This window comes from Pteropus alecto, unplaced genomic scaffold, assembly GCF_000325575.1.
Source record: "Pteropus alecto unplaced genomic scaffold, ASM32557v1 scaffold213, whole genome shotgun sequence".
In the NCBI taxonomy this organism is placed as follows: Eukaryota; Metazoa; Chordata; class Mammalia; order Chiroptera; family Pteropodidae; genus Pteropus; species Pteropus alecto.
Window position 1 is genome coordinate 5,390,595 of NW_006434829.1, and position 12,892 is coordinate 5,403,486.

Sequence of the window (12,892 nt, forward strand, 5' to 3'; positions counted from 1 at the left end):
GGTGCGGGCCCGCGGAAGGCGTGACCGTCCCCTCGGGTACGAGCGACGCCCCCAGACGGCGGGGAGACGGGGCGCCCGGGGGGGACCTCTCAGCGGGATGGGGCCCGTGGGGGAGGGGCAACCTTCCCCTTGGGGACAAATGACCCCTCCTCAGGAGTCGGGCGAGGGAGTAATGACCCCCTCGAGACGGCGGGTGAGAACAAGCGAACCCGGTAGTGGGGGGCGGGCTCTACCAGGAAGGAGTGACCAGGGAGGACGAGTGACCCGCCCCCCCTCAGAGGGGCCGGGCCGGGGCGGAGGGTCGGGGGTGGGGGGAGAGAGTACGAGGGACCCCCTCGGGGTGGCTGGGGAGAATGAATAACCCTCTCTGAGGAGGTGGAGCCCTTGAAGAGAGAGTGACTTCGCCCTGGGGAATAAGTTTCTCCCTTAAGGGCCTAAGTCGAGTCCTCGGGAGGGTTGCTCCTTCCCCAGGACTCAAGAATTTAGGAATGACCTGGGGAGAGCGACGCGAGGGCATTTTAGGAGAAAGAGCGATCCCTTTGGACGTCCACGTTTCAGGCTCTCAGACTGGGAAGCAGGAGACAGCCATGGGGGACAGCACTGCTCTCTCAGCCTCTAGGGGAGAAGCCTCCACCCCAGGTGCCCCAGGAGCCCCTGGCTGGAGCCCGCACACCCTATAAAACCCTATAAAACGTACCTCTTGGAGTTGAAGCGAGGCCACGTTCTACTGCAGTTCAGATGCTTCCTTAGTTGCAGGGCGGGGGACGGAGCAGCCAGAGGCAAGTGAGGGGTCTCCGTGGCCATCCCTTCAACTGAGAGAGTTTTATCCAACTTTAGGGAAAATTGGCAACTAGAGGGGGAATGGAGGAAACAACCCCACTGCCACTCCTTGAACATACTTTTTCCCACCGTTTGTTCATTCCCTTCAGGTATGTTTCCATAGGTATGTTTTATATTTAGTTTCATTCATTCATTCAGCATTTATTAATAATCAACTTCCACATGCCAGGCACTGTCCAGTAATCAGAACAAGTCAAAACATCTTACCCTTGTGGAATATAAATTCAAGCAGGTAATTAATCGTGTATAAAATTTTAGTTTGTAATCATAGTGATGGTGCTTTTTCATTTCCTGATTCACGCTACTTGTTCTGCATGTTACTGCAGACTCATAATTATTTTAAATCCGTGGAATGTCTTTCCCAGAGGGTATGCTATGATCTCCTTAACCACTTTCATCTGATTGCTTTTAGTTTGTGGATCCTACGCATAATATTTGACACAATATTTTAATTCATTTCTTGGATCCTAGATTCCTAAGTCACACTACCCTGTTTTTCCAAATATAAAAGTTAAATAATAAGAAATTTGCAGAAAACACACAGCATCTGACTCTAGAGATGGAATAATGTTGAATTAGAGGGAGGAACAGAGCTGCCACCTGCCTCAGTCCAAAATGGTCCGAGGAAAAGATGGTGCCAGGTTAAGCGGGATTTTATTCACTTATTCGCCTGTTTTGTGCTTGGCTGTATTCTTGTTAGGGATAGGAGGGTGAACAGACAGATGAAGTCTCTGCTAAAATGGAGCTTCATGTAGTTGCTTACATTTTATGTAGAAAAGGAAAACTCAGTCTCTAACTTCTCACTGGAAGGGGATTTAAAAATGCTTTTCCTTAAGAGTCAAAACACATTTCCAGCTCTCGTTCTTATTCCATAGTGATGAGTTGGTCCCGTCCTCACAAATATTGAATTTAAATGGTTTGCTTGTGTTTTGAAACAAAGTCGGTTCAGAGGAATGTAAAAAGACAAGTTTTCCTAAATTACTAGTCAGTGATATATCCTCAAGCCCAGCCAGAGAAGCTGATCCCGAAAATTGATTAGGAAAAGAAGCTATTGCATTTACTCTCTTGCCCTTAGGTTATCTCTTTTGAAAAACAGATTTCTTGAGGTATAATTGACATAATAAACTGCATATATTTAAAGTGTACAGTTTCATAACTTTGACATATATACGCACCCATGAAACCATATCACCATAGTGAAGATAGTGAATATATCCAATGTACTGACCAGAATAATTTGTTTATGTAAAGTGAAAATAACTGATGATTACAGTTGGGGCTATAAGATTTAGTTTAAAAAATAAATTACCGTACCAAGACAATTTAAGGAAAGAATAGTCTTTTCAACAACTGATGCTGGAGCAACTGACTGTCCACATTATAAAGAGATGAAGTTGGACCCCCTACCTCACACCATATATAAAAATTAACTCAAAGTAAATCAAAGACCTAAATGTAAGAGCTAAAACTATAAGACTCAGGTGAAAACGTAGGTATAAATCTTTGTCACCTTGGATTAGGCAGTGGTTTTTTAGATTTGACACCTAAAGCACAGGCGACAAAAGAAAAAATAGATAAATTTGACTTCATCAAAATTTAAAACTTTTGCAGTTCAAAGGACACCATCAAGGAAGCAAAAAGACAATCCACGGAATGGGAAAAATATTCGTAACTCGCATATCTCATAAAGGTTTGGTATCTTAAATATCTAAACTCTTATGACTCATCGATAAAATGACAACTCAATTAAAAATGGGCAAAAGATTTGGATAGACATTTCTACAAAGAAGTTATACAAATGGTTAATTAGGACATGAAAACATGTTCAGTATCATTCGTCACTAGGGAAATGCAAATCAAAATCACAATGAGACGCTTCATCCCACTATCATGGCTATAATCCAGATGGACAATCAAAAAGATGGCAAGGCTGTGGAGAAAATGGAAGCCTCACACACTGCTGGTGGGAAAGTCGAATGGTGCAGCCACTTTGGAAAACGGTTTGGCAATTCTTCAAAGTGTTAAACAGAATTACCATGTGACCTAGCAATTCCACTCCCAGGTATGTACCCAAGAGAATGCAAAAGATATGTTCATGCAAAAACTTGTACATGAATATTCATAGCAGCATTATTCCTAATAGCTAAAAAGTGGAAATAACCTAAATATCCGCCAACTGGTGAATGGATAAATCAAATATGGTATATGCATGTGATAGTATATTATTTACCCATAAAAAAGGGATGAAACGTTGATAAATGCTACAATGCGAATGAATCTTGAAAACATGCTGAGTGAAAGAAACCAGACATGAAAGGTAACATGTCGTATAATTCTGTTTATAGGAAATGTCAGGAGGAGGCAAATCCATAGAAACAGAAAGCAGATTAGTGGTTTCCAGGGGCTGGAAGAGTTAAGAATGGAGAGTGATTGCTAATGAATATAAGGTGTCCGTTTGGGGTCATGGAAATGTTCTGGAAATTTAGTTGCAGAATCCTTGCAAATGTACTAACAGTCGCTGAACTGTACATTTTAAAAGGCAGATATTATAGTACGTGAATTACATATCAAAAAAAGAAATGGAATAGACAACCAAGTCCTCAGAAAAAAAACAAGGTACATATCACGAAATAATGGGGCCAAACCTCATGTTCTTTCTTCATAGGGGAAAGCCTCAGGCCCTCACACAGAGTTTATTTTTATTTTAGATAAAACTCTAACCGTCTGGCTTATCTGGTATCCTTTGTTGCAGGATAAGCCAGTTCACTGCAAAGTTCTTCCTCTGAAAATTGCCCTTCCTCACAGAGATGGCCCCAGCAGCCATTTTTATACTATGTGACCTTGACCTTATCGGTTGAACAACAGCAGGAACCTGACCCCAACAGGATCAGTCAGTCTCTCCTCTGGCACTGTTGCACTGGGAGAGAGGCAGCCCTTTGTTCTCTACAAGTGACTGGGAACCGAATCGAGTAACCTCGGGTTGTGGCAGAGTCACATTCATGGAGAAGCCAATAAATGGAATCTGCAGAAGCGAAAGAATGACTCAGATGGGCAAAGGGACGCAGAGGCGAGAGCGCCTAAGAAAATGGCCTCTCGGTTTTTTGCTGAGTTTCTGCTTCTGGATCTGCCCCTTTGGTTCACCTTCACCTATAAGATACCCCTATAACCTTATAATAAATGTTCATTTTTCCATAAGCGGATAGGCTTCTGAAACTTGGAACTGAAAATATTTTGGTTATGGGGCTAGGTTCCAAGAGATGAAAAATGTACTGTCACCGGTAACGTGGGTGGTAAAACAAATGTTTGTATGAGTGCAGCAAATTAGAGGTGGGAGGCACCTCCTGAGGCCACCAATATTAAGAGCAGCAGTAATTGCCCCCCCGCCCCCAAAAAAAGAAAGAAGGCCCTATAAAAAGCCAAGAACTCCAAAAAGCTCTTCAGTCTGGGATGACTTAATTGAGAGGCCAGCAGTAGCTAATCTTGTGTGCCACAGGGTGTCATTTGATTATAGCATGGTAACAATGATGTTTGTCACAGTGGCCTTGAGCCACAAAAGCCCAGGCAGATGAAGCGGTATCCTTTGTTCAGGATTATCTGTAATGAAAAACTGTTTAAATGCTCAGACATTTAAAGATGTAAGGTTCACTTTTCTGGTACACAGACATTGTGAAATAGGTCATTTTATATCATAGTGACAGATACCTGTGGTCCAAACGTATAATTATAGACACCTCCAGAAATAGCACATCTCTTAAATGAGGAACAAAAGTGAGGCATTTTAAATCATTTTATAATTTTGCTATTTCTTTTCCCATGGAGGTTGAAGCTTTTGTGGAACATAGGAAAAAAAAAACCTGACTCTTATCTAAGAGGCTATATGCTGATCACAGATAATCCTCTGTGCCATTTGCTAGGTCAGTGGGTCTCAAATCTATCAGCTCCAATGTCCCTCTAAAAAGCAATAGTTGCTAATATCCCATTAGTAGTCCTGAAAGAAATTAATATGGAATAGAATCTGTCTGCACTCAAATGTATATATGTTGGTTTGCATTTTCATAGCAATGTTGAGTTTTTCACATGTTTATTGGCCGTTTGTGTATCTTTGGAGAAATGTTCAGCTTCTTTGCCCATTTTTAAGGTGGGTTGTCTTCTTATTTTAAGTCGTAAGAGTTCTTTATGTAGTCTAGATAGTTTTTTGATCAGATATATGATCTGCAAATGTTTTCTTCCATTCAGTACATACTGTAAATGACAGATTATTCAAGTGGAAAAAACGGGAAGTAGGATATTCTTGCAGATGAACTGGACCTATTTTTGTAATTGTGTCTTGAAATCTCAGGATATTTGACATTTGATCTCTGAGATGTAAAAAGACCTTGAAGACCACATCCTTTGATAGGCAACAGAAACTAGAAGATGGATCGGGAAAAGAAGCCATGAATACGAGAGGTGATGGAGCAGTCGTGAGGTCGTGTGGGGACTGTGTCTGATTTTACTGAAAACAACAGTGCTGAAGAGTGAGTACTGTGTGTGCCAGGCTGTGTGTGGGTAGATGTGAGGTTATTTACTAGGTGTGCATCCTTAGGTGAGTTATTTGCTTTTCAGGAGCCTGTTTCTTTATATATAAAATGAAGATCGGTGGTGGTGTATCAAATATGACATCACCTGTACGATAATAGTAACAGGGAGACCGTGCTAAAGGCTTTATAGGCTTTATTTCATTCAATCTCACATGAACCGTGAGGGAGACACTGAGAAACAGAACTGAGACTTAGTGAAATCATTTCAGTGGTTGAGTTGGGATCTGAGTCTATGTCTGTCTGATTCCAGAATCTTTGCTCTTAAAGTCTGAAAATGCTGTGAAATCATCTGTCTATTCCAAAATGTATACTATTATGTAGGACTATTTTCCTGGTTCTGTTGCTTGGTGTGTACCAAGGTTAAAGATAACGAGGATGGTGGGGTCACCTTGAAATGGGAGAAATCTTGCTTGCGGAGATGATAGTTATTGGAACCCCCATACATTTCATCATGTTCCCTGACATTAGGGCGCAGTGCAATCAAATGTTTTTCAAATTTACTTAGAAGCTATTAGATACCTAAGTATTTGGAAGGATTACTCAACAGACTTGGGAAAATAAGACCCAAAGATAAAGTCCTGTTAGTGTCAAATCTGGTAACTTTCTAAGGCAGCGTCTTAATTACTGTGGTAGAATAATAACCACCGCCCCGCACAGGATAGCCATGTTGTAATCTCTGGACCCCGTGGACATGTCACCTTACATGGCAGACGAGCCTTTGCAAGTGTGATTAAGTTAAGGATCTTGAGATAGAGAGGTTGTCCTGGGTTATTCAGGTGGATCTATTTTAATCACAAGTGTCCTTAAGACATGGAAGGGACGGGCCGAACAATCAGTCCCTGAAGGCCGTGTGGCGACAGAAGCACAGGTCACAGAGGAGAATACTAGTGGAGGCCATGACCCAAGGAATGAGGCTGGAATGGCAAGAAATGGAGTCCCTCCCAGAGCCTGCAGAGGACTATAGCCCAGCCAACACCCCAATTTGAGCTGATAAGACCTACCGGGATGTGTGCATACCCGCCGAGCGAGAAATTCTTAGTTTCTTTGAGTGGCTCCAGAAATAACCAAGATGTGGTGACGCTGTGCCATTGGTATGATGAGATACCACAGGCCTTTACTGCAAGATTCCTTTGCAGTTGTCCTTGTACCTGGGCAAATCTGCCGAAGACAAACCAGCACATCTGCATTGGGAAGAATTTATCCAAACTCATCACGCTAGCTTATTAAGGACATTCGTTCGTGCATTCATCAAACAGTTATTTAGTCCTTGGTGTTTATCTGCCTCCAAGAGACAGACAATAGACAATAAAGATAATAAGTAGAGGCAGTCAAGGAAAACCATGGAAATTTATTAGCAAATGATTGTAATAGTCAATATTTAATAAAAAAAAAATGTCATGACCGTAGTTATATATTTTTCTGCAGTTTATTTACGTTTTTCCCTTTTTCTTAGACTCACCTCTGGCAAGACTCCTATCTTATTAATCTTTCATAGAACCACCTTTTAGTTTTGTGAGTTGTTTCAGTTGTTCTGTATTTCATTGATTTCTGCCCCAATAGTATTAATTTCCTTCGTGTTTCTTTCATTTGGTTCTATTCCTCTTTTCTAGTGTTTTGAGTTGAATGCTTAGCTCATGTCTTTTTTAACCTTTTTTAACCTTTCTCGTTTCCTGATAAATGTCTATAAAGCTATAAATTTCCCTTCCAAGTAGTGATTTCACTGTGTCCCACCAATTTTGTGGGACAAAATGTTTCAGTGTTTTCTCTCTTCAGTTCTGAATATTTCCAGGAGTCACTTAGCAATATTTTATTTGGCTTTCAAATATTTTACAATTTTATCTCTTTAAAATTAATTTCTAATTTTATTAAAATGCGGTTGGAGAACCTGGTCTGTGTCCTATTGATCACTGGGAATGTATTGCAGGAAATACCCGGTCTGGTACAAGTCTGTTTTTGGAAATGTTCCCTGTGTACCCTAAAAGAAAGAGCATACTTGCTTGGGTGTTGAATTGCCTACATATCTTTTAGCCCAGGAGAGGCCCTCTCTAAGGAAATATATTTGTGCTGAGATCTGAATGTCAGAAAGGCGCCATCTCTCTGAAAATCCAGGGGGAAAGGATCCCAAGAAATGAGAATAGCAAGTGCAAAGGCCCTGAGGTAGGAATGAGCTCGGCGTTTTCCAGGAACAGATAGGAGTCAGTATGCATGGAGCATAGTGGACAGGGAGGAGACTGAGGTCAGCTAAGGTCCTGAGAGGCAGTCGGGCCGATCGAGTAGGGCCTCAGGGACCATGGTACGGACTTTTGATTTTTAACTAACACAGTACATTCATTTCCCACTCACCAGGTGATGTGCTAAGCACTTTACATAAGCTTAATATCAAGTACAAATTGATCTTTTATACAATGGAGGGAGCATTTTGAATTTAAAAGTACCTTAGAGATTATATTTAGCCTCGTCCTCTTCCTTTGCAAATAAGGGAACTAAGATGAGGTCTAGAGAGGTCTCAGGCTCGTCAGGCGAAGCCCAGGCTCTGAACATGCCCCCATCTCTTTGACAGATAAGGACTTCATCTTTATATAGTGAAAGGAATCTTATCTTGTCATGAACCCTGTCGTAAAGCAAAAATCGCCCTCACCCATCCTATTATTTTATAAATTCGGATTTTTATAGGTTGGATTTATTTAAAGTGAGCTTCCCACAGGGATTCCTTCCTCTCCTGAAATACTCTGCTCATTCTCTTCTGACCCCTCTCTGCTTCTCGTCGACATTCGGATCTGTCTCCGTGAGACAGCAGCTTCAGCCCTCCCTACATTCTCTTGGGAGCCACCTTCATTTCCAGGACAACCCGTCCCAGCCCTTTTCGACGAGGCCTCTGTGCCACATTAAAAAAAAAAGCCTCCACCTTGCAAAGACACCCTTAATTACCCATTGGCACAGTCTGACTGCGTACGGTTTTCCCTCGTGACCTTCCTTGGATTGACAGGGGAGCAAATGTGGATGTCCCCTGAGTGAGCCAAAGCTGATTCCAGGCACCGCAGCAGGCAGACCTCACCTTGTGACTGGGCGCGGCGCTCATTCAGCGCCCACCTGTGTGACCTGTGTGACTGGCTGGACAGAGGGATCAGCAAGTGCCCTTGTGAACTTTGTCCTTTCGTGCTTTATCTGAAGTCGAAGGCAGATTTGTTCCACCATGAAAGTAGAAATTTCTTTCCTGAAGACGGATGGCAAAGTCAGTGCCTCAGGCAAGGTCAGGGCCTCAAATTCCACCCTAAGAAAGCCAAAGGTAAGATCGATATTCACCAACCACGGGCTCATTCCTCCTTCCATGCAAATCCTTGCAAATGTTCTAGCTTGCTGGCCCTGGAATGTTTTCTTACGAGAACCATTTGTACGCATCTGGAGGACATGAAGCAATGTGAATAGAGCTGACCCACGCCTCCAGCTAAGACTCAGACCAAAAGAACGTCTACATGCTACAAAAAAGTAGATGTTTTAAAATAACATTTAGAAATTTCCGCAAAATATAAAAATCCCACAGTTGCCTAAGCATTAATTTTTATTTTTCGCAATTTAAAAAATTGTGGTAAATATACGTAACAAATTTCTGATCCTAACTATTTTTAAGCGTACTGTTCAGTGGCATTAAGCATGTTCACGGGCTCGTGTCACCGTCCCCGCCATCCAGCTGCAGAACTTCTTTTACCATCCCAAAGAGAAGCTCTGCAGCCATTAAACACTAACACCTCACCCCTCGCCCTTCTCCCTCAGCCCCTGGCGACCATCGATCTGTTTATCGCTGTGGGTTTGCCCGTTCTGGACATTTCATATAAATGGAATCATACGGTATGTGGCCTTTTGTGTCTGGCTTCTTGTTTTCAAGGTTCATTCACGTTGTAGCATCTATCAGTGCTTCATGCCTTTTTATAGCCAAATTATATTCCATCGTATGACTAGACCACATTTTGTTTATCCATTTATCTGCTGACGGACACTTGGGTTATTTCCATCTTCTGGCTGTTGTCAATAATGCTGCTATGAACATTTGTGTACAGGTATCTATCTGAGTCCTTGCTTTCAGTTCTTTTGGGTATAGACCTAGCAGTGGCATAGCTGGATCATATAAAAAAATCTCTGTTTAAGAATTTGAGGAACTGTTAATCTCAAACGTTAGATCTCGTATTAAAAATATATTTGTCACAAGTAGGAGAGAGGTGGTATTTGTTTGGGCTGCCATAACAAAGCACCACAGATGGGCTGGCTTAAATAACAGAAATTCATTTTCTCCTGGTTCTGGAGGCTTCCTGTCCAACATCAAGGTGTCGGCAGGGTGGGTTTCTTCTAGGGCGTCTCTCCTTGTCTTGTAGACAGCCATCTTCTTCCTGGACTTTCTGTACCTGTGTCCTAATCTCTCCTTCTTGTAAGGATAAGAGTCGGATTGGATTAGGGCCTGCCCTGTATGGTCTCATGTTAATTACCTCATTAAAGTCTACATCTCCAAATACAGTCATATTCTGTGGTAATGGGACTTAGACTTCAACATATGCATTTGGGGGTGTGGTGGGGGGAATTCAGCCCCAAACAAGAGATATAAAGCCAGTCATTTGCCAACTCTTTAAATTGACGTACCCAAAACAAATCATGAAGAGGAAAACCCAGAAGACTGTTTTTAAGCTTGATTTCTAGATTTTAGGAAACGCCATTGACTTTTTCTGGTATTTCTGAATGATTATATTTGTCATTATCCATGACATTCCAATGAGGAATGAAGCTGTTCTTCTTTGTCTCCTTAAATTCAGGGTTAAAGGTTTTTAATAAATACTATCTTTGCAGGAAGAAAGAAAAGATCTCTAATTAAAGGCTCACATTCTCCTTAAGGAAGAAGCGTCGTGCAGATTGCGTTCTGCCTGGAACATTTTTCAGCATCGTTTGCCGTCCTTTTGGGACATTATTTTAAACAGCTGCATGTTATTCTATTACTTGAGTGTGCCACAATTTACTTACCCAGTCCTCGTTGTTGCACTTAAAGGAATTTTTTTAAATTCTCAGATTCTTCTTTTTCTTTCTATCGCCACCACCCAATCAGTAGACCAGATGCTTATTGAGTCACTCTCATGTGACCCGAGCCCACTTCCACGTAATCTCCCTTCCCAGGACGGGTTTCTTCATCTGCCCAGCATCCCGTGACTGTCTGAGGCTGTGTGTAAGCCACCGCTTTCCTCGTGTCCCCTGTCAGTCCAAGAATGGCTACCTCTCGACTTCGCAACTGGTCCAAACATTTCAGCCTTTTTTTCGGTCTCTCTTCAACCTTCATCCACCTTCTTCCCAGTCTGGGGAGGCAGCCAAGCCTATTTATAATCTCAGCACACACCATACTCATTTGTGTCAGGACCTGGCTCGTGCTACTGGTCCTGTTGGGAAGGCCTGGTCCCATGCCACTCAATGTTTGCAGTCACTGGCGAGGGCCAGCTCACAGCTCAGCTTCGTTATTCTTACCTGTGTGGATTTTGTCGTTGTTTCACTGAGATGGGACCACGCAGTCTGCGAAGCAGTAAGAAAACAAGTAAGCCTGTGTCCGTCCCAGGACGGACTTAGAAGGCGGGGCCCGCGCTGTAAATGTCCCCGTCACACCGGCCATCTGACAGTTCTTGGAACACACGCATTTCTTTCCCACTTCAGTGCTCTGCACTTGCTGTCCCTGTGTCTGGAAGGCCCTTCCTCCAACTCGTCACAGCCAGCTGCTGCTTGACATTCGGATCTAGCTTAAATGTCGCTTCCTTGGAGAGGCCATTCCTGACCCCTATCGGAAGTAAGTCCAGCGTTTCTTTCCCAGCGTGCTGCTTGTTTAGGTTACATCCTTTATCCCAAGCTCTTCTCTTCTGTTGTTGCATGCCCGTCTTTCCCACTACACCTAACGACCTGTCTTGTCCACCTGCTTATCCCTAGCAACTTCACTGTGCCAGGATGCTCAGTAAATGTTTGCTAGATGAATTAATGACATGGGATGGAATGGGGAAGGAGAAGGGAGACCGTTCCTGGAATTTCTGGCTTGAGAAACTGAGCCGATGGCAGGTGCTGCTAACTGAGCCCGGACACTCTGAAGGAACCCCTGTGAGTGGGGCGGGGGGAGCAGAGAGAGTGATTTCTCCTTTGTACCTGTTTGATTTGCCTCTAAGTTATTTAAGTAGAATATCGCGAGGCGGTTAAATATATAAGCCTTGAGCTTAGGAGGGATGCTTGGGCGCTATCCACATAACAGTAATAGCTAGCACAGTTCGACATAGGGTTAACACTTTAATAATAATAATAGTTAACATTTATTGAGTGCTTACTCTGTAACAGGCAGTGAGCTAAGTAAGTGATTTATATACATTTACACCTAGAAAATTTAAGACTCGAAACCACCCTTGGACACAGATGTCTAACTGAGGTTTCTTAGGATTGGATAAGCTGTCTGAGGCCACGCACAGCTAATTAGTGGGCTAGCCACAGTTTGAACCCAGGCGGGCAGTTTTCAGTCTCTTCCCCACTGTACCACTGTGCTGGAAAAGGCATGTAAGGGACACAAAACCAAGAAGAGCCTTTTGCCTTTGAGGAAGTTATTGTTTGCTTAGGGAAATGAAATATAACTTGTCACTCACTGTTCTCAACAGGCTTGCATAAGGCCTTTATCCAGGCGATTATTTTGTGAAAATGGCCAGTCAGCATTGGCTACTTCTTCCTCTGAGTCCTGAAGGCTCAGACTCGTGTGACCTTGATAATTCATTAAGAAGAACTAAGGATGTTTGAAATGCGAAATACACTCCATAGATCGTTTATTTTGGAAACGTGATTCGTAACCGTTCTGGAACTGGAAATATCACAGTAAAAGCGAAAGAAGGTAGTGATGTCTGGATCTGTTCAGAATTGAGCAGAGAAGTTGAGTCAGGAGACACTCAGGGATGACTGCCCAGGATTAGAATGTGGATTGAGAAATACACAAGTAGTGGAAAGTGAAACCGTACTCTGTGCACCCTGGTGGCCCATTTGAATAAACGGGGTTGGTGGTCTCAGTTCCTTGTGGGCTCTAAGAGGCAGGGCTTTGGACGGTGACTGTGCAGAAGCCAAGCCACGCCTCTGATTTTTGGAGGCAGCTGGTCAGCCTGGACTTAGGGGTGCTTTAATCACCTCCTCTTTACCCCATTGGTGAGGGAGAGATTCCCAACCTGGGGTTATGGAGATGGCCAGACACATGACACACGACACTGGACGGGTGAAACTGGCCCCAGTTTGTTAGTCACATATACTCACGGCTCGGGGGAGGAGGACACCACACGGAGGTTGCACGTGGGAACAGAGTGAACGGCCAGCGGCATTGGGAGGCAAGTTTGCTTTGTGGTACCAAGAAGGTGAGGTGCCCTGTTGTTCCCACAGGAGAACATGGTTGGCTTTTTTGGGTAATGTTCATGGGCTGCTGGGGAGCTTGAACCCAC

General features: G+C 43.2%; 1 long non-coding RNA gene across 3 annotated transcripts; it reads left to right on the forward strand.

The window, feature by feature from the left end:
* The first annotated feature begins 10 nt into the window (after positions 1-10).
* LOC107195534 lies at positions 11-7,206 on the forward strand. Of its 3 annotated transcripts, none has more exons than XR_003045815.1 (5): positions 11-36; positions 838-929; positions 2,452-2,530; positions 2,686-2,902; positions 3,593-7,206. It is a non-coding gene; the product is annotated as an uncharacterized LOC107195534 (long non-coding RNA). The 3 variants fall into 3 exon arrangements; XR_001516717.2 differs by lacking the exon at positions 11-36 and adding an exon at positions 66-193; XR_003045816.1 differs by lacking the exon at positions 11-36 and adding an exon at positions 66-193 and having other exon boundaries at positions 5,180-7,206.
* Positions 7,207-12,892: the final 5,686 nt, after the last annotated feature.